General features: G+C 42.3%; 1 protein-coding gene across 3 annotated transcripts in view; it reads right to left on the reverse strand.

The window, feature by feature from the left end:
* Positions 1–27,942, reverse strand: part of TBXAS1 (thromboxane A synthase 1) — a 230,748-nt gene that overhangs the window by 182,635 nt on the left and 20,171 nt on the right. For 2 of the 3 annotated variants that reach the window (XM_039708349.1, XM_039708348.1), the window contains exon 1: positions 9,330–9,384. The exons of the other annotated variant lie outside the window; for it this stretch is intronic. The gene's annotated coding sequence lies outside the window, so the exon portion shown is untranslated. Of the gene's footprint in view, positions 1–9,329; positions 9,385–27,942 lie in introns of those variants that run through there. 3 annotated transcript variants of the gene reach the window in all.

Below are 27,942 nucleotides of genomic sequence, written 5' to 3' on the forward strand. Positions count from 1 at the left end.
CCTGATCATTCTGGCTTTTCATTGACATAAAGAAGATACTAATGGGCCACTGGCCCATTATTTCATAGGGCCGAAAAGGGGTTGCAGTGTTGTGGTGGATGAAGTCCCAAAAAGTTATTTAGCAGCACATCAAGTAGTGGTGTAGGCACAGGCAAAGCCACATTGCATTCCCTCTAGAGCCTAGCAATCTCAGCTGCCTTTCATGTTTTATTCCATGGAATTGTGGTCTACCACACAACTTGCCTGGTGTCTGTTGCTGTCAGGGAACCGGTTTTAGAGTTCAGCTCTCGTACCACATTCAGCAACAGCACAGGCAGAGCCAGTCAGTGCCATCAGGAACCAGCTGGCACGAGGTTTGCATCACCTCACACCCTGCCAGGACAGCCCTGGGAAAAACAAAACTGCTTCAAGAGGCTCAGTGCCTCCCAGTTCTTCAGGGCCAGAGACATCTCCCTTAACTGAAGGTGAGGTGGGAACAGAGTCCTATCCCCTTTTTTGAGACCAGCCTGTCAGCATACATGTGGCAGGTACCAAAGCAGTGACAAAGAAACTGGAGCAAACTCCATGCATTTTCCCCCTTGCAATCTCAAATGAGCAGTGGTGACAGACTGCAGGGACAACTCATCTCCCTAGAGACAGTTCTGGATAAATGCTCATACCTCATGATTACACAGCACATGAACTAATTCTATTTATTTATTTTTCAGTTAACACCAAGGAGCCACCATCCATCTAGCGCACTGAAAGTGGCAGAGGTCCTATTGACCAGAGACATACACGATCAGAGCACCAGAGATCATTTAATGGTGCTCAGAGAGCCTGAATTAATGGTCCACAGCCCGACTTTGTTCTGGCATTTCCTAACTTGTGTGGGCTTGACTTCACAACCTCAATAATGTGTCTTTAATACAATTTTCTTTGAAAGTTTTCATTTAAAGAAAAAAAAAAAACCCTCATTAAAAATACATCACATTGCATCATTTTGCATCCACAGGGGTCATCAAAAGACCCTAGACTATGGCAGAGACCTTTGCCAAGTGAGCTAATGGAAGAGCTGACGGAAGAGGCAGGTTGTCTTTCACACAAGGGAGCTGTGAGGCACAGCCTGCCAGAGAGTCTCTCAATACTTCCTCAAAGGGAAAAACCAGCAAAATTGAAGAGTTCCCAAACTAAAATGCTAGGCTTCTTGCTGGGTGCTAACATCTTACAAGTGAGCCTTCACCTGCTCCTCTGGCAGTATTGCCACACCCTGTTCTTCCTCACCCATGGACCTGCCACCTGTTCCAGCCTCTGCTTCCCACTGGAACTGACGGCACTGACACCCTCACCCAGACCCTGCATGTCCTCCTATCATGAGCTCCCCAAATGATCCCTTCCCAACACAGTCCCACACTGGTTTGTATTGGCCATTCGCCCTCCTTCCAACAACAATTTATCCCAATTTCTCCTTGCCTAACCTCATTCCTACAGACTGTTTGCACAGGCTCCCCACTTGCAGCTTTTGTGCCCAAATCTCATTGCTGCTATGACACCCCAACAGCATCCATTACAGAAAGGCTTCTCTCAGTCCCTGCACTCACAGCAACCAACTGCACTCAGGGACCTGCTGCCTGGTCAGCCTCACACACACACAGGGTGGGACTATGCTTAGCAAAGACAGAATCAGAAACATTAGCTTTAAATTACATATCAACAGAAAAGATTCCAGTGAACGTGTGCTAACTGTAATTTTCCAAACACTTACAATTTGCCCAAATTTGCATGAGAAAAGCAAAAAGTACACCCAGTGACAAAAGCCCACCTGCTCTCAGGAAATATTGAAACCCTGCTTTAAAGCTAATATAAAAATCAGAATATCACTTCTTAAGAATAATAAGATAATGGAAAAAAAAACCTCAATCCCTAAGAGATTCCCAAAATAAAACCAAACATTTTTCTTTTGCATTTGTCTCAGAAATTATGGAGCTCATTTTAACTGAAAATTTTCAATAATTTCAACTAAGACAGACAGCAGCCCCGGAAAATTTCAATCCTAACTGCTTAGAGTTTGATAAAGCAATAAGCAATTTAAAATAGAGTTGTATAACAGGAGCATCACACAACCTTAATTTGTGGTGCTTGCAGACCTACCTATAATTAAGTAAGCCAGACTTAAAATAAAGGAAGTGCTGGCTCTCAGTCTGAGAGCACACATAAAATCTCAGCTCATAGCTAGTTCTTTTATGCAGGGTCTAATCCATTATAGCACAGGGGTGACAATGACAATGTTATCTGGCCCTTAATTACAGCAAAGATGTTTTAATGTCTGTACATACCAGACAGCGTATAATAAACTTGAAATTAGTAATTGAGACACTGCCCTGCTCCCCATGACTTGAAAACCAGGAGTAGTGTGATGCCATGAGGAGATAAGATCTTTATCTTTCTTGCTCAGATTTTCATTCCCCCCATTTCTCTCACCTTTCCATATAATGACAACTACAAAAAACCCCACTACCACAAACTATTAAATTGTACTTCACACAGACACATTTCATTTTCAAATCTTTAGAGTACTGAGGAAGCACAAGCACCTCTGTAGGAGTGATCCCATGTCCTGGCAGGTGGCTGACCCAGGCGCACGAAGCGGCATAGAAAGACCCACTGGAAGTGAGACTGCATCAAGGAACAAATAACAATCTGCTGCATCATGGAATAGCACTGGTGCTGCCTGCAAAGCCTCAGAATTGAACAAGAGTAGCTACCTCGCACGCATCTAAATAGTGCAAGTCCAGAGCTCTGCTTTGCTGCATGATTTAACTAGAATTAAAGTAAAGGGTGTATGCAGCTCCTTTCATGAAAAGCAAAGCACAGCACTGGAGTCACCAGGGAGAAATATCATCAGTTTCTGAAGGGAAGAAGAGAAAATCCTCCCAACCTCAGGGCTCATGCACACATGAACAGTGAGAGGAAGCACAGAAGTGGGGTTCAAAGCCGTGTGGCAATAAAAAAAATAAACTCAGCCTCCTTTTTTCCTTTGCATCTTATTCATGACTTCTTGAGTACCTGTGGACTGACAAGAGTTGAGCTCACAGAAAAGTCGAATAATTCTGTCCTTTCCATAATGTGAGTTCACCTTATAAAGACACAGCAGATAGAGCAAGGAATATGCATAGCCTACTCCCTACCCCAGGACAAGGAGAACTCTCTTTAACAACTACAGGCATGAGACAGGAGGAGCAGTGAAATTATTTCAATCACCTTTCAGTGTGCTTAAATAGTCTACCACCGTCACCAGCCCGAGTAAGCTATCGTGGGCCAGTAACAAAGGCAGAAAATCGTTCCTACAAAACAGAAGATAGTTGAATAGATGCCAAACAAAGCCAAAGGAAAAGCAGAATTTCAAACAGACTGGATGAAAGGATTGCAGGAAGCAAACTTCAAGGAGATCCTCTGAACTTGAAAACTGCCTAAAAAAAGCAGGCTCAAGTGTTACTCCCAAGTGCCATCCAGATTAAAAGCAAAACAAAGGCAATTGGGGTTTCCTGGAGCTCTGAATCACCCATTCAAGCCTAAGGAGACTGAGCAACTGATTACACACAGAAATGGCAACACTGGGTATGCATGAAATGCCAAACCCAGAGCAAAATTGACTGAGAGGTGTTTTACTTCTTTAATCACTGAAAAATGCAGTAACACCATGCATTACTTGTAAAACAGCAGGTTGGATGGTTCAGACAGAAATAAACTTTTTAAGCTGACATGCTCCTCTCTCTGGGCTGTTGGCTATTAAAAAAAAAAAAGTGCTTGTTTCACATTATCTCATCTTTTGACTGCACTTTGAAGTCCATTCTGGCCATTTCTCCATGACAGAGACAAATTCAAATACTTAGGAATAATTCTCTTAACTTCATAAAGAAACCCTTGTTCAAGTCAGATAATTTTCATGTAGAGGCTGACATGGAAATGGCTTTCCTGGAACAGAGTTGATTTGCATTACTCGGTGTCATAGCACATGACAGCTTACTCCACAGCCCACTCGTCTGGATCTTCCATAATCCAGACAGCCACAGTCCCCTCTCCGTGAAGCAGTTGTGCACATGACAGGAAGAACTAATTTTAATGAAGAGTCTTTGCTCTTCTATTGGTCGTGCTCTCTCTCAACCTGTGTATCTGGCAGGCTCCTGGACGCAATTTGTAGCTATTGCTCCCTGCTAACAATGGAAAAGTCTATTACTGTTGGCTGTCCCTTTGACTCCGGGGTTTTTAACATCTGACATACCGCCGCACGAGTAATGTAGCGTACTAATCCATTAAACACCCCCTTCCCAGCTTCTCTCAAAGGACCTGCTATTGCACCCTTGTCCCAGCTCACCCTCTCTCCTCCAGTCAAACAGCCTCAAACGCTCCTGGCACATGAAAGCAAAATGCCTCAACTGCAAATTCACCGAGACAGAGACCATCTTTCCATTACATCGCACACCCTTCATGTGCACAGCAGAGCCCTGATCTTTGACAGGGGTTCGCTGCTCCTGCTGAAACAAAAATGATAAATAAATCATTAGCACCAGGTCCCCTAAAGTGGAGGGAAGATTGCGCACTGTCATTCGATTACTTTTTAACTACCACAAGGAACTAAAATTCCACAGGGAAGTAACGATAGCGAGTCATTAGCATGAGCAATTCGCCTTCAAGAGAGGCAAGAGGAGAGCTGAAGCCCAGAGAAGCTGGTTTTCTTCATGCTCTCTGCAAGCACCTGGGTGCAGATCAGTGTTCTTTTCCAAGGCAGAACAAAGACAATAGATGATGATGCACAGGAGTTTTAAAAGAGATTAGAAAGTTTATAAAAAAATGAAAGGGCTGAAAACAGAACTAGGATTGAGAGCAGAAGAAAATGAGAGCAAGATGTGATACAAATGACAGAAATCCTGGGAGGAAGCAAGAGGCTTGTTGCGGGAAAGGAAAGGGCCTCTTAGGCAGATGAAGTCTCAGAGAAGTCACCTACCTACTGGAGAGGGGATACAAGATCTCAACATCAACTTCAGCAAGATATGAGGAAGAGACTCTGATATTATGAAATACATTAATTATTGCAGCTGAATTTGTGTATTTCTTTTCCTAGCTAAAACAATTACTTTTTTTTAAGGCTCATTACAGATCTGTACCATTATTTCCAGCTTTACTTTTTGTCTCCAAGGAGTTAACTGCAAGACATGAAGTTGGATGCCTGAAGAAAAATACTTTTACTTATCTCTGGGGAGTTGAAGTTTAGTGCCTGATGTAAAAGAGGCTAGATAGGAAGATCCAATCAGCCAAAAAAAAAAGGCAATGGATAGAAAACTTTAAATTGGAGGAATATGGAAAAAAAAGACACTTAGGAAAGCATTAGCAAAAGCTCCTCAAACCATGTAAAGCACAGTGGTGCACAGGTCTAGACCATGTGCAACCTGGAAGAAGGTAACCCTCCCTGGCCACTACCAGAGCTCCAAAGATAATCTTTACTTTTAATGTCTTCCCCAAGTGATAAGTGAAAACTGGAGTTGCAATGAAAAGGCCCACATAAGGTGGTGCAGTCCCATTCTGGCACACCACATTGCACAGTGGCTGCTTTATTTACTTGACACTACACTAGGAATAGCTAACTCAAGCTGAGATACTTTTGAATCCCTTAGGAAACTGTACTTCTATATTTATTTATATATCCATATATTTACATTCATGTGCATACATACACACACTCTAAATCTGTTCATTTTCCCACAGAGCAAAATTAACACTCAACCATTCTTAATGTTTTTTCCACAAGGGTTACTATACACCACTGATGGGTTTTTCACTCTGAACATCCATCTTTAACATTAATCTCGCCCTCATACATGCATCTGCATCAGAGGTGTGGATGATACCCTGCTATACATCATCCATACCATCCCCCTCCAGAATGGACTGATTTCCTCCTCCTTGGGGAGCTCCCTTACTGAACATTGTTCAAGGAAAGCTTAATGTGCAAGGCTGAAGAAATTCCATGTTATGGTCCCACCAGTTCCAGTTAGTTTTGTTCTATTCTATTATTTGGGCTGCCCACTGGAGAACCTAATCCTTCTCAATTCCTGATATTTCCAACCCGTGCAAAGGACCAGAACCCATCCATGACTACACATTAGCCTAGGAGCTGTAAGTTGCAGTAAAGGCCCCCAATCATGGCAACCTCCCTGTCCTTGAGATAAATAGAAAAAAAATCAAAACAAAACAAACAAAAACAAACAAAAAACCCACCAAAAAAAAACCACCACCCTTCATGATTCTCAGAAGTGAAAAGGGGAAAATGGAAGCTATGTGAGAAAGGAATTGGGTGAATGACTTAATGAACTGGTTTAGAAGATTGATTGATTTCTCTCTTTCATCTACAGGCATCAATATTCAGACAAAACTTCCAGAAATAAATTCTTGCACCTATGTAATAGAAAAAGTACAACTCATAACTGAAGAAAAAATGAGGTAGCAACCTGCTGAAGATGAACATTTTCAAAATTAAGTAGCATCACATAACATACACCTAACAAAATGGCTACAGACCTCTGCACCAACAATATTGATTTTTAACACTAGCAAAATTCAGAGCATTTGAAAGACAAGCAGCATAATGGCAAAATCTAAAGGGGCAAGAGGAAAACAGAGGTAACAATAAACCTAACATCATCCTTATGTGAAATAATGGAAGTATAATTTTAGAATGTTATTAACACAAAGTTTGAGAAGAAATAATTGAGAACGTAATTAAATGCCTTTCAATATTGTCAAATGAGCCTTTCATTTTGGGGTGGGGTGGTTTAGGGTTAGTTTTCTTGACAAGTTTATGGGTATGAATGATAACTACAACTCTCCCAACAGCATCTGCTTGAGCTAGTCCAATGTGCTAGAAAAACAAGATCACAAAAAGGCATTTTACACACTACACAGAGAACTAACATGACACCAACCTAGAAAAGTTAAAAGTAGCTCAATCCTTGTCCACAAAATGGGACCCCTAATCATGAGGTATTGATCCACAGGACTCTTACTAGGAAGATTTACGGACATAGCTTCTTACTTAAAAGTAAAAGAAATTAGTTACAGCTACTTAAATCCGACCCCAGATTTTCTGTGCTAAGGAATTTGTCCACAGCCTCTCTGTAGCATCCTGCTACCATAGAGCCATGGCCATAGGCATGGCCACAGGACTTCATTGTCAGAAATCTGTTCCAGCAGCTGTTTGATAGCTATTGGGCATAAACATTACCAGCAATGGTCCCACTCATCTGAACAGTGACCAATCCACCCTGGCCATGGCATTTCTAAGGGTACAATTCAGGCAGCAGGTCATCTATTACAGCAGGACTTCAGGAGGCAGCTGAGGCAATCAAAGAGCTGACTGCTGCTGAAAAAAGGTGCATTCTTCCTACAACCCACCTCTCCATATTCCCTCTTCCTGCCTTCTCAAGGTTCATCTGAACCCTGCTCAAGCTGACACAGCCACTAAGCCAGCAAACTGTACATCAACCCACCACCACCAATCTCACCCCCAACCACCCTGTCTATGCCTTTTAAATTCCTCCAGGGATGGTGGAATCCCCGGGCAGCCAGTTCTAGTGCTTGGCAATCCTTTCAATAAAGAAGTAGTTCCTAATACCCAACCTAAACCTCTGCTGGCACAACCTCAGGCCATTTCCTCTTGTCCTATCACTTGTTCCTTGAGAGAACAGACTGATCCCCACCCCACCACAGCATCTTCTCAAAAAGAGGCCACCAGCTGCAAGTGAGGAAACAACACGTGGGGCATTGGGGAAACAACTACTATACTGCTACACAAAGAACTGCTCAGGAAAGGCATGGGAGTAGTGGGGGGAGCTCAAAGGACATTTTGAAAGACATCTAAGGATGGGGAAGAGAAAATAAAGCAAGCTTTTACAGTATATTGAACAGAAAGTTGAGAAGTGCCTTGACTACTGCCTACAAATACACTGGAACAACCTCTAACAGCAAGCAGCTCCCCATCTTCCAGGACAAAGCCAAAATATTCACAGAGTTGGGTGTATACATTTCAGAAATGAAATCCTAAATTCAGATGTCATTTCCTGGAGCTAAGGGCATGTAAAAATTAAAACAGTCTACCAGGAAATCTAATGGACTCGCTGCAGCTTTCAGCTTTAAGAATCCTCTTAATTTCTTAAACAACGAAAAAAAAAAAAGCAAAACCAAAAAAAAAAAAATCCCACACCACACTTCCCCCTACAAAGTCAAAAGGAAAATACAGAGCCTTAAAAACCAGGAAGTCAAACTAGATAGAAGCATAGCTCATTCTGGTCTATACATAAACAAGTGATAAACTATTGCTCTAACTGTGGTTTGCTATGATGGAAGAAGGACTATTTTGCTCCTCTCCCATCAAGGAGGGATTTGTGCTACCAATACAAGTCAGTGACAAAGTCATGGCACTGGCCCCTTCCACAGCAATACAGTCACACAGCTAAAGGCAGCTACAAAAAGACTTTGCATAGAAATTGCCCACAGATTATCTGCAAAGACAAATACTTTGCCTCTTTGAATGGAAGCCTAAGCAAGGACACCAGGCCAGCCAACAATTAGCTAAGCTGTCCCAGACATGTTTAGGCTTTGCTGTATTGAAATGTTTATTAGAATCTAGCATTTGTTACCTGGTCCTACCACATTGTTTCCTCACATATATTTCAGGACAAGTAGCCTGCTATAAAAAAACAACACAAAAATCTCTAGGAGGAAAGACAAGTCTCTCTCTCTTCCTTATACATTGGGATACAAATTTGGGATACAAAACATTCCAAAATTCTTTCACTGTCTTAATAAAAAAATCAAAAATAATTATCAAATCTAAAAAAAATACAGGCAACAACTGGAAATAGTCATACGTTGAAGGAAAAAAAAAAAAAGAAATTTCTTAATGTTCACAGGGGGCACAGTTACAAAGATGCCAGACCACAATGTAGTCACCCATTTGACGTTTACAAATCCAGCACATCATCATTAGAGGATGCTGTACAACCCTCTAGATGTACAGAAAAAATAAGCATGTGTGGATGTATGAACAGCTGTAAAGAATCATTTCCAACTTACAATAACTTCCAGTAACCTAAAGCACCTTTTAAGGAAGGGGGAAAGAAGCAGAAAGAACTTTCCATTTCAAAGTTAGCCACCCAAGCACACTCTCCAGTACACAGAGCACTTTCTAAAAGACATATTGATACAGTGAATCTCTAACAAACTTTCCTCTCCAATATCAACTGAGAAACAGTTCATTTGCCTAACCTGGTCATAATACTAGACCTTAGTCTCACCTTCAAAACACAAGCATCCTGAGGAGACCACATATCCTTCAACACCCATGCCTGCACTGGTTTACTACTTCAGGAGACACAGGCAAGCAGGATTAATTATTCAATTAGCAGCATGTATTGCACCTGAGACTTGTTACTATGGCCAGGCCATCTGTGTGCTCAAACCTCCTGAAAATTAAAGTTGAGTTATTACTCTTCTCTCCTGACAGGTCAAAGGCAGAAGAAGAGTTGCTTTTTGATTCTGGAGCAAGTCTGTTTGAACAGAGCTGTATTTTATAGCAGAGCACAGCCCTTTTTTTTTTTTTCAGGTTTGCCTCTGGTTGCTTGAGCAGTGGCACAGGTTTTCAAATGCACCCAGCCTATCATAGCTTTTCTTGCTATGGAGCACAGCAGTAACAGACTGGCCTGTGATGTTAGAAACCAGCATCTGAAATGAAAAAAAAAAAAAAAAAAGGAAGAGTTTGATGGCAGTATATGGCATATGGGACAAAATTTGGGGGCTGGCTTATCTGAATTACTTGCAGCTCAGCTTACAAAAACGAGTTTTTTACAGTTACAGCTGTTGGCATGCTGGTCAGAGAGCATCTGGGACTTGCCTGCACCTGGTGGGTGAAACATTACAACAAATAGATGGGAGATGACTCAGAAGCCCTATGAAACATCCTCAGACCAGGCACCCCAGGCTGCTGTGCTTCCTATTGTTCCATTAGCAAGTTGTGGCTAGTGATAAAATAGGTTGCATCTCTCAAATGCTGCAAGTGCATGGCAGCTTTTCTTTGTTCTTAAAGATAATTTAGTGCTTATGGAAGATGGCATGGCAGCTCAGGAAGCCAAGGAACTCCAGGTATGCAGTAATTACAGCATCCATATTGGCTGCCCCAGCTTATCCACCTTGCCAGTGAACTGGATGTGGTCTTGTTTCTGCTCAGGCAGCAAGAGAGCAGTTCTGCACACAAATAGTATGCCACAACTCTCAGCTTACAAAGATCTTAAGCAAAACCAACTTTTCTGGCTTTAATTAAAAAAACAAAAAGAAATAACCCAGAGGCTGCATATTCCACATCACATTATCCCCACTTATTAGAAACGTATTTCAGTGTTTCCCTCATTATAAAGGAGAAAAATTGTATAGTTTGCATTGCTGCCTGCAGCCACATTTTTTAAAACTTGGGTGTCAAACGACAAAGCTCCTAAAGCAACACTCAGCTACCCAAATAAAGAGGCTCTCTCGTAATCAGATATTGAACAGAAATTCTCAAGAAACAAAGGGAAGTGGCAGGCACACAACTTTTTCTAAAGAAAAAAAGAAATCATCATGTTAGGTACATGTATATGTCCAAATACAGGTACCTGAAGGCAGCAGAGGAAGTAACTTTTGATCACACTGGCCAGAAGAGTTGACAGAAACACCCAGATGAAACCTCTGCTGTCTAGTAACACAAGGAAGAAATAACAATGTATAGAAAGAAGGGAACATGTACGAGAGGAAGCATGAGATGAACAATGAGGGATTTGTCTGCGTCTGAGAAAGGGGGACAGGGCTTTGAGAGAGCATCCCACCAGCTCACAGGCCTGTAGGTCACCCCTGAGAAACGCCGAGTCAGCAGGAAGCAGAACGCTGCCTGTCTGCCGAGCGTCTGCGAGGCAACAAGTGAGCTGCTGGGTCTGCCCTACCTGCTCTGTGTACAAAATTTCTTTAGCCCTCAAAAGCTGTAATTTGAAGAGTAGAGACACAATTTTCACACAGCTGAAACTCACAACTGTCTGTTCCATTCCACCAAGTGCGTGCCTACACAAACCCCTAATTATCTGCACTGTCATGTGTAATTAGTGAGTCTGAACATGTAGTATTCATCAATATGTGAATGTTAGGCGCACTTCATACATTCAATAGCACCCTGTGTTTGTACACAGGCAACTCCCAGTGAGTATAACTACGATCGTACGCTGAACGGGGCAAGCAAAATAAACAAAAGATTTAGTTGTCTGTCATTTATGCCAGGACCATACATGAAGAAAAAAAGAAAATTTCTTTCTAAAATATAAAATCAAATGTTTTCTGTGGGTTTTTTCTATCAAATAATTGGACATAGTGTTTCCATGGCCTGCACTGAAGAGAAAAATTGAAGCTCATTATTCAAGCCTGATGTGATCAATACAGAGAAACATGAGGACAGTCATGAGCAGCAGTCCTATCACATGATTTTTTTAGGTTACTGTAAGTTATTGTGCAATTATCTCAAAAAACAAACATCATGAGAGAAATATAAAGGTGGAAATGGAGGAAGGAAGTACACCTCAGCACACCTAAACAGTCTTTCATGTAGTTGAACCTCACATTTGCAAAAATCTGGAACTACTCAAACACAAAACTCAGCATATAAAACCAAGGCTAACTGAACTGAAGCATGAAAAGCTGACTAAATCTACAACAGCCAGATCTCATCCATCTCTTTCTCTTATTCTGGATATCAGAAAGATTGAAGTGTTAATAGCTGTCTTATTGACTCATTACCTTACAGGCTTTAAAAATCTGCATAAAAATAGATTTCAAAAAAAAAAATCTTATTCAAATCAAGCACATTTGACTGCAACTACATCAAACAGAGTCCCAGTTTCATCAGAGATGTGCTGCTTCATGTCAGTGAGTTGACACAACCACGCGTCTGCCTCTGCGCTAAATACAAGTGCGCGCAGGGAGGAGGGGGACAGGAGGGAGGGCAGCACGAGCACGCCTGCAAACTCGCTGCTATCTGCCTTTTCCCACTTGGGGAAAAACTCTTAGCACAGCTCAAACTTATTGAAAAGGGAGAGGGACTCACTCAACCACCCTATTTCAACAAGCTCTGTATCCTGGGCCTTCCAGCAAATGCTAAAGGCCATGGGGGTTCTGCCCTGACCTCAGTGGGGTTTGGATCAGACCCACTCTGCATGTAATCTCGTTTGATATGGTTGTGTTAACTGGCTGTACTTGTAGAATAAAAAAGTATCACAGAGCATTAGAAGGGCTGACAAAATCTGACTTCTGGGAAGCAGCAATAAGCTTTAGCATCAAAAAGGCAATATAAGGATTTTGCCCTTGGTATAGAGGTGGCAGAATGACTGAGGATGAAGCATGTGAATAATGTGGGCAACATGAATATCACTTATTAAATAAAAAATAAGTGATTTAACCCATTTCTTTAATTTACTGTGACAACACTGATCATGTTCCCAATACCTCCTACTTTATAAATGCTTTAAGCAGACGTAGAAATGGACAATGCCAGCACTCCACTTTCACCTCTGTGCTCAGCCATATCCCAAAACAGTTTGAAGAAGACCTTTTAGCACTGGCCTTCTCTCATGGATGAACATCCCTATGCAAGACTTTCAGAGAAGTAATGTCCACAGCACACTGTAGGTCTGCATTAAAAAATGCATTGTCCAGCTTGTCATACTGTATCTTACCAATTAGTTACTTTTCCTGTTTCTGAGTGGAACATTTTTGATCACATCCCCCCGACATATGGTATGTACATATTTATAAATTATATACATGTAGTACATAATTAACAAATTATGTACATTATAAAGCATATGCAAAAATGGAAATTAAGAAAGGGTGAGGTAAAGAAGCATTAATTTTTTTTATAATTAGAGGTATAAAAGTGGTTTTTTTGTGCATGTTAATGGATTATTTCGAACATCCTTTGGGGTGCATGCTCCCCACTTTGGAACCAATCTATAGAGGTGGCACAGAAGTCTCAGATATGTTCCGTTCCCCACTGAAATTTCAGTCTTACCATATAAATGCAGACCCTGCCCTGTTCTTCAGGCACAAAGCTGCTCATGGGTGCTGGGCAATACAACAGATGTTTGCTTTCTGCATCTGTTGGCTGTCACATATCACACAACTGCTCCACAGTGCTGGATTCTGCTCAGTGTTCAGCTTTCATGAGACTGTGCCTGGATTTCCAGCTATAATCAGTAAGTTAAAAACCCCCTCCCCTTCAACATGGTATTTATATTCTGCAAACAGAATTAAAAATTTAAGTCTTCTCATCTTTGTTTTTATGGACCGAAAAATCACACAACACTTTCTTACATCTTTCACTTACTCTCTTTTTGTGTCTTGTCTCTTTTCTACCAAAGGCATCAGTCTTCCCATCCTTTTTTTTTTCCTGTTTCCATAGATATGAGATCCACCCACTCTGCTGAATATTTTGGCCCTTTTACTTCTTACCTAACCATATTTCTTACTGGTCTCCTAAATAAATTGCCTCAAATTAATGAGGTTTGAGGCATGAAGACAAGGACGTGTTAACTGAGCTTATTTGCAAAGAGGAGCCAAATTCACCTAATAAGATGGAGCCTTAAAGTTTTATGAGTTTATGGAAAGACTTGGGTGCCTGCAGCCACTGGGGATTGAGCTCGGCATCTCAGGAGATTCCCAGACTTATCCTGACACTCTCTTTCCCATCCATACCTTTGACTTTCTTACTGTTTATTACTGCATTCTAAGCAGTGGAAAGCAGAAAACATGCCTTCATTTACATGCTCACAACCGTACCCATTCCTATATTTCACAAGCTATAAAAAAGCCATGTCAAATTTAGCCCACCACACTTATTACCATTTCCAGCTGAAGGCAGGGCCTCCACACTTGTCCTCATGCTGCCTGCTTTCCCTGTAAGCCATCCCCTTATTAACATCAACTGCAACTCCAACCTCAGAGGTGAAATTAATCCCTGTGCAAAGAGCCAGCAGGTATCCTACTTCAGCCCATCAAAACAGGGCTTACATTAAACTCCAAGTAGTGCTTAAGTCATGTATTAAGCCTTTGTAGAAGGTGTGCTGCACTTTTAATGAGTTACATTTCATGCACGCCATAACACCAGGAAAATGCACTTCAGCACTTAGGCACTATGCAAATATATATTACAAGGGAAAAAAGACTTTGACAGATAGGTTAAGGGGCACTATAATAGGAAACACTCAAATGGGTTTTTTCTATGCTGTTTTATTCTAAGAATTTGATCTTTTTTTGAGAAAGTTATAAGGGATGTGATCTGATAACCTGTGACAAACACAATATGTTCTCAAAAACAAACCTTATCCAGTGGAAAATACCTTCAAGGTTTCTTAAACTACATGAGATTCTAAATGCTCATCTCTTACTGATATACCAACAGGAACACAGTCTTAAGAAAGACCTGGAAAACCCCACTAATACCAGAAGCCAGAGTTCAAGTATGACCTTTGTTAATATGATTTTATAGCAAGAGAGCTCCACTGACTTCTGTTAAAAAAGAAATTTATCTGATAGGTTTTTAAAGGGAAAAAAGTACATAACAGCTTCTCAAAAAATTCTACAACCTCACATTATCTAACTCTCCATGCTGTTTTCTGTTGAGGATTTAACCCAGAACTACAGCTGGCCTGACCCTGGCGTGGGAGGGGAGTCAGCTACACTGTTTTCCTGATGTCCTGCATATAGCCATGGTAAAAATGTGACTGCAGGACAAAATCCATTCTGTTACAGCACTACCTGTATGCCAAATTGACCACACACCCTGCCCTGTGTGCCACTGCAGCACAGCAAACCCACCATGCCCAGGAGCAAGGGGAGGTCTGCTAAGGGAACCAGAGCACTCAAAGCTCTGACAGCAGAGCTGCATCCATCAAGGACCACACATCTTCATCCTCCTTGCACATTCTGTAGTACAGAATCATACACAGATTATTTCTCCCAGCACATGATAGGAACACTGATATGAAAAGGTGGGACACATCCTACCCTGGCCACATGGTGCTTCTCTTCTGGCAGAGGGGAAGAAAAATCCAGAGTCCTTTAATTACTTCCCATCAAATTAAAGTACTCCTCCTCCAAAGTCTGAACTCACTCTAGAGGGGTGACACAGCTCTGCAGAGTTTCAGACTCAGGCCCAGCTTCCCACTGGCAAATCCAGTGTCTGCCTCGGGCACTTCATTAACACAAACTCTTACTGCTCCTTGCAGAAATGGACTCTGTGCCCAAGAGGACCAGCACAGCCTCCCCTTGTGCAAGGAGAAATGCCCATGATGGTGCTTTTGTGGATGCACAGCCAGGCTGATGCATCTGGGCTGGTAACCCTGCACTGGTTACTGATTACAGAATTACTGCCCCTCAGTTAATTAATCATGTTCTCTGCAAGCAAGAGAAGGGTCACCTGCATGTAAACAAACAAATATTATGTCCTGTTGGACTGCTGACACACAAGAGTGACTGTGCACATGAAGTTAAACATTGTGTTCCACTGTCACCTCCCTCAAGCACAAGAGGCAGCAAGAGGACAGTCCCTGCCCAGCAGGCACAGGACAGAAGTCAGAGCTGACAGGACAAGAGGAGGCAATGATCTACAGACACAAATGTGCATGTATGTGGCAGAATTAAGAGTGGTGCCTTGGGTGAGCACTCTCCTTCAGGCTGTAGCAAACATGCAAAGAAGGCCTCAGCTCAAAAAAACCCTCATCCTTCCTCCTGTGCTGCTCATTTTCTCCCATAAGCACACCTTCAGTATTTCCTCCTGCTCTGTTTGCATGTATTCCTCCTCCCCATGCCCAGTGCTGCACAAGCCCATCAGATGAATGAGACCTTTATAAAGCTCACAGGTGCTGTTGTGCCTTGCTGTTCATGTAAAAAACAGGGCAGTAAGCCAGGAAAGCCAGATGATTATATATACCTTTAACGGGTTTAGGAAGGATGGAAGGGTGTGGGAGAAGGGGAAGGAAGGAGGGATATAAGTTTAACACTACAGCATTGTTTTCCTGGATAATTTTGTTGGGGGAAAAAACCCAAACCACTGATGTGTATGTGCAACAGGGCAAATGAAAACAAGGCAGGTTTCTGGATTTTTTCAGCATGTGATGAGCTAGGTGAGAGTTGACACTATGCACACAATGAAAGAAATGCACAAAAGGATTAATCGCACAGGCAATTGCAAACCAGAGCTCCCACAGCTGGATGAGAGTAAAGACTAAATTGAATTGTAGCAAAAATATGTTAAATCAATATTAACCACAGACGGCAGAAGCAAATCTTTATTTAGAGATCCTTTATTTAGATGGTTTACACAACCCTCCCCCCTCTCTCCCTCCACACCCCCCTGATCCCATACAGATGCTGTTTCTGAAAGGTTTCTCAGTACTGTGAGGCATGGCTGGAAGTGCACCAGCAGATCCTACTGAGGAAGGGACTGGTGAGGCAGGATTCATGCCCAGCTGGAAGTCACACCTCAGTGCTGCTATGCCAGAGTTGTGAGAGCCAGCAAGGACACAGACACAGCACAAGTGACACCTTGGAGGGTCTGTGGTGGCTCCTCTGGGCAACTCACATAGGTGAAGAAGCACAAAGCCTCCTCCTTTTCCCATCGTGGTTCCAGACCACCTCTTCTGGGTACCCGTCCCAGACTGCCAGGGCAAATGACTGTGTTAATCATTCAACACAGGGGCCCTCGTGGGGAAACAAGCTACACAGAGCAGCAGCAGATGAGCAGGTAGTGAAACACCGCAAAAATCTGGTTTCTCTAACAGCAGCCATTCAATGATGGCAATGCCTTTTTGAAAACAGCCCAGGATGGGCATGAAGTGTGGATGAGTACTGTGTATCCTTCCTTGCAGTTCACATCATTTACATGGAGACCAAACTCATTAGGAACTTGCCTGAGTCCTTATGATCCAGGGCAGGAAAGGCACAGACAAGCCAAGGCAGCTTTCAGACAGTGACAAGGCATTCATTGCTACCACAACTTTCTCCTCACTCTGTAATCACTACCTGCAGAACAACAGAAATAAGGTCCCTGGAATTTATTATAGAGGACTCACTTTGTTGTCAGTGTGCAGGAAGCACTGCAGCTACACTGGAGAGGAGAGATAGTTTCATGCTACTCCTTCTTCACACAAGCTCAATATAGTGCTTAAGGGCTAGCACACTGCCAAGAAAGCCTGAATTTTGGGTCCACTCTTAGCTCTGATGTGGACTTGTGCACCAGTGGCAAATAATTCTTCCAAACAAGAATTCCTGGTTTGTCTATTGAGCTTTAAAAGTCTTAAATCAAAGGGCACTGTACAATTCTGTGCTAAAGCTCCTTTAGAGTAGCTTCTCTTCCCTAAAGGACAAAAATTTCTCTCTTCTTTCTCAACCACCACACTCTCAAAGCTAAACACTTTTCAGTATTCAATTTAATTTTTAGGGTCAATAACTTGGAAATGTGGATGAAACTGGTCAAGCCTCTGCTATGCTTCATCCATGGCTTACAAGGAGTACCTTGTAAGCCCTTGCAATTTGTCGTAAGTATCCTTTTATCAAGTGTTATTAAAATATAATTTGGTTGGATGAGACAGACTGCAATCCAGAAACAAACCCAGGCAAATCCTATGCAAAATTTAACCTAGATAGAATGGCATGCTTATATTTGGACATGCTACAAGGTGGGGTTTTTGAACGGCAGGATTTTCTTGGAAGTGGAGGAAGAGGAAGCAGGGAAGGAGGTTAACAAAGGTATTTATAAACACGCTGGGTAGCCAGCTTCAACAGCTAAATTCAGGACTATACTGCAACCAACAAGACCAGATGACACACACCTGAGCTAATGGAAGGAGCTTTCCACATTGCTTTAGTGCCCTACCTTTTGAAAGCAAAGACCTGTGGGGGCTGGATTAGTTTGGCAAAATAAAAGTATACTGGGAATCTGATTTACTTTTTGGGAAACAGAATTAACTTAAAGATATCTCCTCATTTCCCAGTGCTTACTAGCAAGTGGTATGCCCCACCAACCCCACCAGTTCCCTTCCAGGCTGTGATTCAAGGAAAGTGTCACTGAAGAATGTGGAAGGTACAGATGGATTGCTTCCATGTTTATTCTTTTATTAGGAATTTGTTTCAGTGAGCACCTCTATCATAACACAGTCTGATTTATGCACACCTTGCAGCAGGGAAGACAAATTAACCAAATTTTCCACAGAATGAGATGACCTCATGCTTTTAAAAGAAATTTTATTTTAAGGATTTTCATAAGGGACAAGACTTTGCCCTTAACAGCAAGCTGCAACCCAGAACCTATGTCAGTCCAGATGACTAACTACATTACAATCTACTGACAATGTCTTATTTCAAAGCTCTTCATTTCAAGAACCACCTTTATGGTTTACATATTTCTTGGGAGCAAGCCAGTAACTTGGGGCACTGGCAATCTTCATTCCCGCAGGACCAAGGTCGCGATTGCACGTCATTAGGATGTGGGATAGTAAAAGAACACAAAGCCTTTTCATTCGCCTTTATGTGAGCACCAAGGAGAGGCTTCTCCACTTGCTTCACAGCAATGGAATTTTAGAGGAGAAACAAATGAGGGAAAGGAACCTATACAGTGCTGGTTGATCTACCATTTCGTGGCAGGGTCTGAGAACTGCTTTGGAGAAAAGACCCCTGTAGCAAGTAGGCTTGCAGTTAAAGCCTGCAATGGAAAATCTAGATCAGCTCCACTGACGCAGGGAATGAATTCTTCCCCACACCCCTCAGCACTACGTGCAGAGATAAAGGTTTGCCCCTTGATGCTTAGCAGAAGTCTGACTTTCAAATCAAAACAGTACTGTGTCATCTGGCTGTCTGGGCTACACTGTACATGTGGCGTCTGCTTGATCTTCTCAGACTGGAGAAATGCTGGAGATAAAGTGTGTGCAAATAAAAATAGTTTAAAGAAGAATGCTGGTGATAATGCCCAGTTGTACCTTGTTGCTTCATGCTTCCAAATGTTGTTTAAGAGCTGCTCGTGCCTTACGGGGAAAAGTGCTTTGTGCTTATAAAAATAACTGACTCTCCAAATTTATTCCTGCCTAATACAGAGGAGACACTGGCATATAAACAGGATGAATATGTTCAAGTGGCTTTTTGGATCAGTATCAGACCCTGACACCAGGGACACCAATAGCCCTCATGTTCCCTTTGTAGCACAGGGACTGAAGCAAAGGATCAAAATGGGGAAAAAGAACTGTAAGAATTATCTGTAACCAAGATGATTGTAAGGTCTCAGGGCTCATAGTTCAAGGAAAATGAGAAGTATGTGACCCACAAAACCCTCAACCAGTCCAATTTCTATTTTAAATAGCGAAGAAGAATGTAGACTGTGTAGAGACACCTAGAAAGTGAAAAGAGGTGTGGTCAGGCATACCTTTCAAGAAAAGCAAGATCTGTGTTGCATCATGTGCAAAATAATGCTTTACCTGTATAGCTACCAACACCATGAAGCAATAGAAAGATGAAAAGACAAATTATCCAGCTCTGTTAAGGGAAGAAAAATACTGAAGCAGCCCTTTCAAAGTCTCCAAACACCAAAATAATTCATGTAGGTGTGCTGGCTTTGACTGGGATAGAATTTATTTTCTTCACAGTAGCTGGCACAGGGCTCTGTTGTGAATTTGGGATGGAAACAGTGTTGATAACTCAGGGATGTTTTGGTTATTGCTGAGCAGTGCTTGCACAGAGTCAAGGCCTTTGCTGCCCTTCGCACCAGCCCAGCATCAAGGAGGTTGGAGGTGCACAAGAAGCTGGGAGGGCACACAGCCAGAACAGCTGAACCCAGCTGACCCAAGGAACACTCCGTGCCACAGGGTGCCATGCTCAGTGTATAGAGCTGGAGGAAGGAGGAGGAAGGGGAGAATGTTTGGAGTGATGATGTTTGTCTTCCCAAGTCACTGCTGTGTGTTCTGGGGCCCTGCTATCCTGGGGATGGCTGAACACTCACAGGCCCATGGGAAATGGTGAATTAATTCCCTGTTTTGCTTTGCTTGCATGCAGGGCTTTTACTTACCTATTAAACTGTCTTTATCTCAGCCCATGAGTTTTCTCACTTTTACTCTTCTGATTCTTACCCTGTCCCACCAGTGGGGGAAAGAGCAAGTGGCTGCTTGGGGCTTAGGTGCCAGCTGGGGTTAAACCACAACAATAGGTCAACAGCAATAAAAAATAAATACATGAGAGAATGAATCACATGAGCCCCTCTGATGACATGCTTTTCCAAAAATAAGCATGGGCACTTCTTTTGCCCCCGAACCCAAAGAGCTGAATAAGATTGTGTTACAGCTGCACAGTCACACTGCAAGATAATACAGGATGTGAGCCAGATTCTCACCTCACGTAAATCAGCAGAGCACTGCTGGAGTCACTGCAGTTATTTTGAACAGTCCCAGTGGAGGATCTTGCCGCACATTTTTGTGTGATATACACAGCTCACAAGCAGCGTGACCAGCTTTATTAAAGTTCGTATTTTTCCAATCGCAAGTGTCTCACATGCTTCATTATTCAAATTTTATATAAAGAAACCATTAAGATCTCAAGGTGCCCTGAGGACCAAAGACATTTTAAAGAAAAAGTCTTAGAAGCAAGGCAATGAGTATAAAAACTTGGGGTTTGTTGGTTTTTTTCCTGTTTGTTCTGGTTGGGTCAGGAGAGCTAGCAGATTAAGGAGAGGTTTACAAAAGGCCCACTGTAACCCTCTCCTCTCTTTCTTCTTGGGTAGATCAGAATGAATCTGGTTTGTTTATTTTTTCCTGTTATAACATGGGTCAAAGTATCAAAAAAGACTGAGAATCACTGACCTCTTGCTTAAAATCTTTGGGCTCACACATGTGATAAGACTGGGCAGAAAAGGTTAAGTTCAAATCAGCTTGAGCCTCTAGGGACACTTTGAAGTACTTTAGGATAATTGAAATTCATAAGGACCCCTTTAATGCCTAAGTAAACTAACAAATTCTTTTGGAACAGTATAGCATCCCCTAAGGAAAAAGAGCTGTGTAGTAATAATCACTGAAATACCCAAATAGTCTAAAAAATAGCCTGATAAAAAAATCCTAAAAGAGCTGCTCTCTTCCTTCAGTAAAGGTAATTGCCTTTTTTTCTTTTTTTTTTTTTTCTTTTTTTTTCTTTTTTTTTCTATAAACAGCAGCCACAATCTTCCTCCCAAAGAGAGTTAGTCTTCAAAAAGAAGTGCCATTCCTGGTAATTGGTGACAGACTATCCCAAGGAAGTCAACCATTTAGGGTTGGACTGTGTTCTTGCTGCCAGATCCAGTCAATGCCATGCTGCCCTGGTCCAGCCATTGGAGAACGCTGAGGAATTTAACTCCTCAAGCAGAGTTTATGAACAACATGCTGTATCCTGGCTTTGGACAAAAATGTACTTGAAAAGGAGTTGAATAAACAACTATTTTGGAAGGTGAGCTCCTTCAGAGCTCTACTGCTGTGTGTTTTGTATATGTACATTTCTAGAAGCAACAGAGGGAACTCTGTTGTATCTCCAGAAGAGAAACAACAGAATATTTTTATGACCAAGTGATCCATGATATGTTACAATTGGGAACCATGCTTTCTCCTCAAAACAAATTCTTCATGCTGTCCAAAGTTATGCATAGTTGCTAGAAAAAAATAGAATAGCTGCTCACAAACTTGAAATTGCATTTCTTAAGAGAAAAGATTACTTTGGGCAAGGAAGTGAAATTAGAGTATGTGATGCAACCACATCACATCACAGGAACATTATTTTACATCCTTAATTCTGTGTAATTTCAGAAGGGATCTACTGACCTGACAGCATGTGGTCAGGAAGGCAAATTCGCTCTCCTATTATGTGCAAGGAGACAGAATAGAAAGGCTTGGGTTTTTTCCATTTTCTACAGCAGTGTTAATTCATTTAGGACGAGGCAAGGAAGTTATACATCACACACTGTTCCTGGGAAATCAGCATGACATTTTCTCACTGCCTCTCTTGCTTAACCCAGCATTTACCCAAATTGGATGGATGTCAGTGCAGCAGGCAGAGCCTCATCCAGAACACTGGCAGCAGCTATTGGCTGATAGTGAATACAACAGCAGCAGCAGTCCTGTGCTCCAGAGCATAGGAGTGGCAGAGCAGGAAGGACTCACTGCTTCGTGCCTCACACGATCAGACACAGGGGCCTGACAGGATCCTTGTTACTTCCAGGGGGGACTGGAGACCTGTCTGGGACTAGTCCTGTCAGCAGGAGTTCTGACCCAGCCACCGAACACAGAGAGCCTTGAAGAGGAGGAAAACAGAACAAACACACTGCCTGTGACTAGGTCATTGCAGAGTGGTAACTAGGGGTGAATGAGGGGACTCATTCTCCCCTGTGAGGAGTCCAGCTGGGGAGTGGGGAAGAGCACATTACAGAGCAGAATCTTGAAGTGTGAGTGAAATAAACAAAGCAGTTTAGCTAATTTTTTCCCCAAGGTAACATCAAGGCTTCCACTCCTTCACCTGAAGGTGAAAGCAAAAGGGGTTGGTAATAATGGTCTGGATCAGATCCCCATTTAAAATGGCCTCTAGAGAAGTACAAGTGTTTCACATCAATGACCAAAGCAGCTGTGGAACTAATTGCAACACTTTGCCCAACAATTTATCAACTACAGTAAAGACCCTATATCCATATGCCATTAATAAAAGTCAAAAAGAGTGAACAATTAGTACTCGAGGGTGTTAATAACTGGAGTGGGGGAATTATCATTTTTGCTGGAGACAGGCTCCTGGTAAATTCAAGGGGTGGCTCATAACTATTTAAATTTTCTGGAGGAGAAGGATGTCTCCTTTGGCCAAAGACAGTGGGTAAATCAGTGGAAAGACTTCTAAGTGTGCTGGGTTTCATACTTGTACAGTAGCAGTTCCCTCTGCACACAAGCTGCTCAAAGCAGGGAGCACAAACCCTGCCAGATGTCCTGCCTGTCCCATGGCCTCACATGGAGCAGCAATGGCATGTACTCACAACAGTTGTGCAACTCACACACAGTATCAGTGCTGGAATTATGCCCAGATTCAGCCCTGGTCATTCATAAATATGGGCAGAGCACAAGTCCCTGATTATAAACACTCTTACATGCAGTTATGCAAGTGAGTGAATAATTCAGGCTTTCTTCCCAGATACAGCATTATACTGAGCTATGTAAGAACACAGCTCTGCTCTGGCACAGTCTGACATCTCTGTACATCAGCCCTTTTCTCCAGCACAGCTTGTAAACTGGGGAGGAACAAAGTGTACAGAAAAGCCTAAAGGAAATGTGACCTCTCATGGCATCACCCTCTCCCTCCTGAGCATCCTTCTCTCTCCTGCCTGGCTTCCACTGTGTGTTTACTTTTTGCCTAACACCAGGATCCCAAGAAAAGAGAGGTATACCAACATCCTGCTGGGCTGACGCATGCCCGCAGCTGGCAGTGCTATGCCAGCAAGACTGTGGCACTTTGAACTCCAGGGAGGGGCTCAGCAGAAGCATGCCCATAGCCAAGTACAGCTGTATGGGCTGCAAAAATGCAGCCCAGAGAGAGAGGATCATTGTGGGAAAGTGAACTCTAATCCCACAGGCTCCATCACAACCCATCGAATCCATTTCAATATCACATATGCACTTCACAGGGTTGCTATAAGAACCAGATAGCTGTAAGTTAGAGGAGTTTAAATTTAACAAAGTGTTTCCATCTTTAGTAGAGCAGAAAATACTACCAGCATTCCCCACAGTTACCCAACACCCTCTACCGAAACACCATTTTCTCAGTGACTTGCTCAGGCACCTCAGTATTGACTGATTTCCTTCCTTCCTTGATTATCCCAATTTTCCCTTGACTACACCATCTTTGAAATCCATTTCCTTGACTCATACTGTGTCATGATACTATATGTTACAGACAAAGAGCTCCACGAAAGCTCCCTCTGAGTCCAGTGAGAGGTCCCCTAGGCAGCCCAACCTCACCCCACACTGCTCCAGGACCCAGCTCCAATTTCCTGCCCTGCAGCCATTAAACTGTGCTGGCTGATTTAACACCTCAAGAGTCACATGTGAAAACACTCTGGCCAATCCTTTCCTGCCATATGTGTGTGTACTCCATTTGCATACAAGCAATAAAGCAAGTAAGCATAAAGTGCTCATTACTTTTCAAGGTGACTTTACAGTCCCAGTCAAATTCGGCCTTTTAAAAATTTCCTTGGAAAAGTACACTATTACCTACATGCGTCCTACCAGAAAACAGACAGCAGCTTTTTGCAGGTTTAGTTATTTGATCCCTGCAGCAACACACTCCTGACACAGTTTTATAGCACTCTGTGGAGTTTTCTAGCAATACTTCTTCCACCTCTCTAACAGACAGTGGAAGCGGAGCACGCCTCTCGTACGGGTGTAAGCATGTTTCCAGACCTGACAGCCAGCCCACAGCTGCATAACATTAAACACAAAAGTAAATTATCATTCCCTGTTGCATTATATGAAAGGGCAGAATACAGCTAACTGCTTAAGCCTCTACATAATTCTTTTAATCTAGAAGAGAGAAAGTGCATGCTTTGAAAGCTATTTTTCTTTGAAATGTTCAACTAGGTCTGCTGTTCTAGGTGAGTATTTCATACAGATAGGGCTAAGCAGAAGAAATAATTCCTTCCACACTTCATAGTACAAATTCTGATATAAAACCACATTAGAAGTCAGCCTGAGAAGAGCTCAGACAGGTACTTTACAAATGCTCAGCTGATTCCTCAGATATTCACAATAAAATAAAAAATTTTACTTGTTGCCTTGCTATCAATTTGGACTATGTTTGGCAGTTTTGCTTTGGTGTTGTACTATTTTTAGCAAATGTTTAGCAATTTGGTTTGGTGCTTGAAGGTAACCACAGCAAGAAACAAAAATACAAGGGAAAAAAACCCAGAGCATTTAAATTACCTAATTTTACCATAAAACATATACACACTCATGAAAAAATAAAAAGCTCCCACCTTAAAGTAATTTATTTTTCTGCAGCTAAGGGCCATTTTGTGGCCAGAGGAAAAGGTTCTCAAAAGTGCTTCTTCCAGAGCTTTGTGCACACTGTACTGCCAGTGCCTGCAGAGACTGTTTTCCTGATCACTTTTTATGCCTGCACTGTGCAAATGTTACATACAAAGTGGGTGAGAGTGTTTTTTAAAAACAAACAGAAAAATCATAAAAAGGAGATGATTCAAGTCTTTACTTCAATTTGGATGAAAGCTTGAGGTATTGTCTGTCTTCCTCAAAAAACAGAACCATTTCTCTACTAAACACAAAACATACTTTAAGGACCTGTAACTTGTTGCTTACTGTACACATGAAAGAGAGTATGTACACATGAAACAGAGTATGAACTAACCTTCAGTTCAATGTATTCAAGATTATTGGGCCAGCAACCATCTTTTCATCTTTAGTTTAGCACTCAGTACCATGGGGCCAGGTTTGCTTATCCCAAAGACAGTCTCCATGGAAGTGTTTGTTTATGGGGAGAGAAAGCGTCATGGGATTATTTTTGCTTGACTTTATAGGGAGTTGTGATGCCTCTCTAGATGCACTTTATATTTCTAATGCCAGTTCACACGTCTAATCAGCTTTAAACCTCCCTAGAATATACTCTCAGATCATGTTCAGAGGGACACAACACTGGCACTCCACACTGTCTTCCTCTTTATTTTTAAATGCTTCTACTCTTATGCCTGTGGGGAAAGGAGACAAGCCAGCATGCCTGCAGAGACAGTGCTGTGGGCTCCCAGCTCCTGCCAAGCTCTGCAGCAGCCTGGATTTTTTGCCTGGCTCCAACTGAGCTCTCACTACTCACCCCTTCTGAGCACTGCCTGCTACTGCTGAGTTCACAAAGATCTCCAAATGAAGAGTTAAAAGCTGCACAGGAAAGTTGGAGCAAGCCTGCAAAAACATTTTGATAATCTTGTGTGCAAGTAAAAAGGCAACAGTACACAATAGCCAGGAGCCCACGTGCTCTGCCCTGGGCTAGACATAAATTCTCTATCCCGCTCCTCTGCTCTAAGTGATTCCAGGTCACATCCATACATCATGGAGCTTTACTATTGTGCTCACGGTATTTAAACTTGGGGCAGGAAGCAGCTGGGCTCCAGTGTATGATCTCATATGGATCTGGGCACATATTTCCATGGGACCATGGTACAGCTTTAGCAGGCTTAATTTCTGCTCCATACCTATTTTTCTGCTGGGGAAGGAAATGCCATGTGGACTCTGGCACAGGCAGTGGAGAGCTGATGGCAGAGTATCTCCAGAGAGAACCACGGTGTTACAGAGATGTTGAAAACCAAACAGCTACCCAAAATTGAGAGAAATATAAATTTTGACAAAAAAATAGCAAAGCACAGGTTCATTTCTGAACACACCCAGACCACAGGCAGTTTTACACAGAAGTGGAACCCGGGGCAGACTCGGGTCCCACACTGGAGGCTTTGCTCTGTTTATTTGACACCAGTAACTTGGGCTGCACTGCACAGAGAGGTGCAGAAGAAAGCAGGCATTGAGGAATTGGCACTGAATATGGGAATTGGGCATCCCTCAGCCTCTGCATGCAGAGCCTGGGAGCCAGAGGGTCCTTTGCCAGTGCACACCACGAGTCACAGAACCCGAAGTCACCTATCTATTAGATGAGACTTTGATCCCCAGTTAGTCACAGAATATGCTGAGTTGGAAGGGACCTACAAGCATCATGGAGTGCAGCTCCTGGTCCTGCACAGCACCATCCCCAAGAGTCACACCATGTGCCTGAGAGTATTGTCCAAATGCTTCTTGAACTCTGTCAGGCTCAGTGCTGTGGCCCCTTCCCATTCCAGTGCCCAGCCAGTGGGAAATGCTCATTTTTACAAACTGACACCAGAATAATTAACAGAAGTGTCACGAGAAGTTCCCCTAATGCCTACATGCACACTAACATGCAATACCCTCTAAAAGCAGCTGTGTTTTCACACAGTTAGATCAAAGAGCCTGTGGATCAAGAAGGTCATGGTTTGGTTACAGTGTCTAAACAACTAAATCAGTGGGTACCATTGGGCCTGTCACCTGATCTCATTATCCTGATCTCACCAGCTCTGGAATTTAGTGACCTTCCCAGATCAATATTTCAGAAATGACTGAAGTTTTAGAGTATGCAGAGATTCTCTCATAGTTGGCTAAATAATTATATCAAAAGTCCAGGAAAGGAGAATACTTGTCCCAGAATACTTGTCCCCCCTTTCCTGTTAGCATACATTTTTCAATTGCTCTGGAATACAGCACACACACTGAGAGAGGGAGTAAGGATTTTCCTTTGCAATATGAATCAGAGTATTTTTTTCATTAGAACATTTTGGAGATTATTTTCTTTAATCAGATTGGTATTACAGGCTCTCTTGCATTTTTTTTTACCTCATGTTTTCCAGGACTGTGTAAAGACATATAGGAAACTTTACTCTCCAATTTTTTTTTCTCATTTTCCCCTCTGTAAACAGAAAGTCAGGTTCCTTGGCTGTCAGCATCTTATCACGTGCAATTGTATTTCCTTTTGCCAACTTTCATTGTAATATCGTGCAAGCAAGGAGGAGGAAGCCAAGATCAGTTCATAGCCAACATACTGATACTACTTTGTTTTCTATGCACCTGACACATGTTTGCCTGGTTCCAGCTCACCAAAAAGCCTACACTGGCCACACGAATTAAATTAACTTGAGTTTCAATTGCCAAGATTTGGATTTCTTTTTTTTGTTTTGTTTTTAATTTTTACACAGTAAAAAATAACCTACTTTTAAAAACTTGGCTAAGGCTTCTT

Source organism: Passer montanus, unplaced genomic scaffold, assembly GCF_014805655.1.
Source record: "Passer montanus isolate IOZ18808 unplaced genomic scaffold, ASM1480565v1 scaffold20, whole genome shotgun sequence".
Classification (NCBI taxonomy): Eukaryota; Metazoa; Chordata; class Aves; order Passeriformes; family Passeridae; genus Passer; species Passer montanus.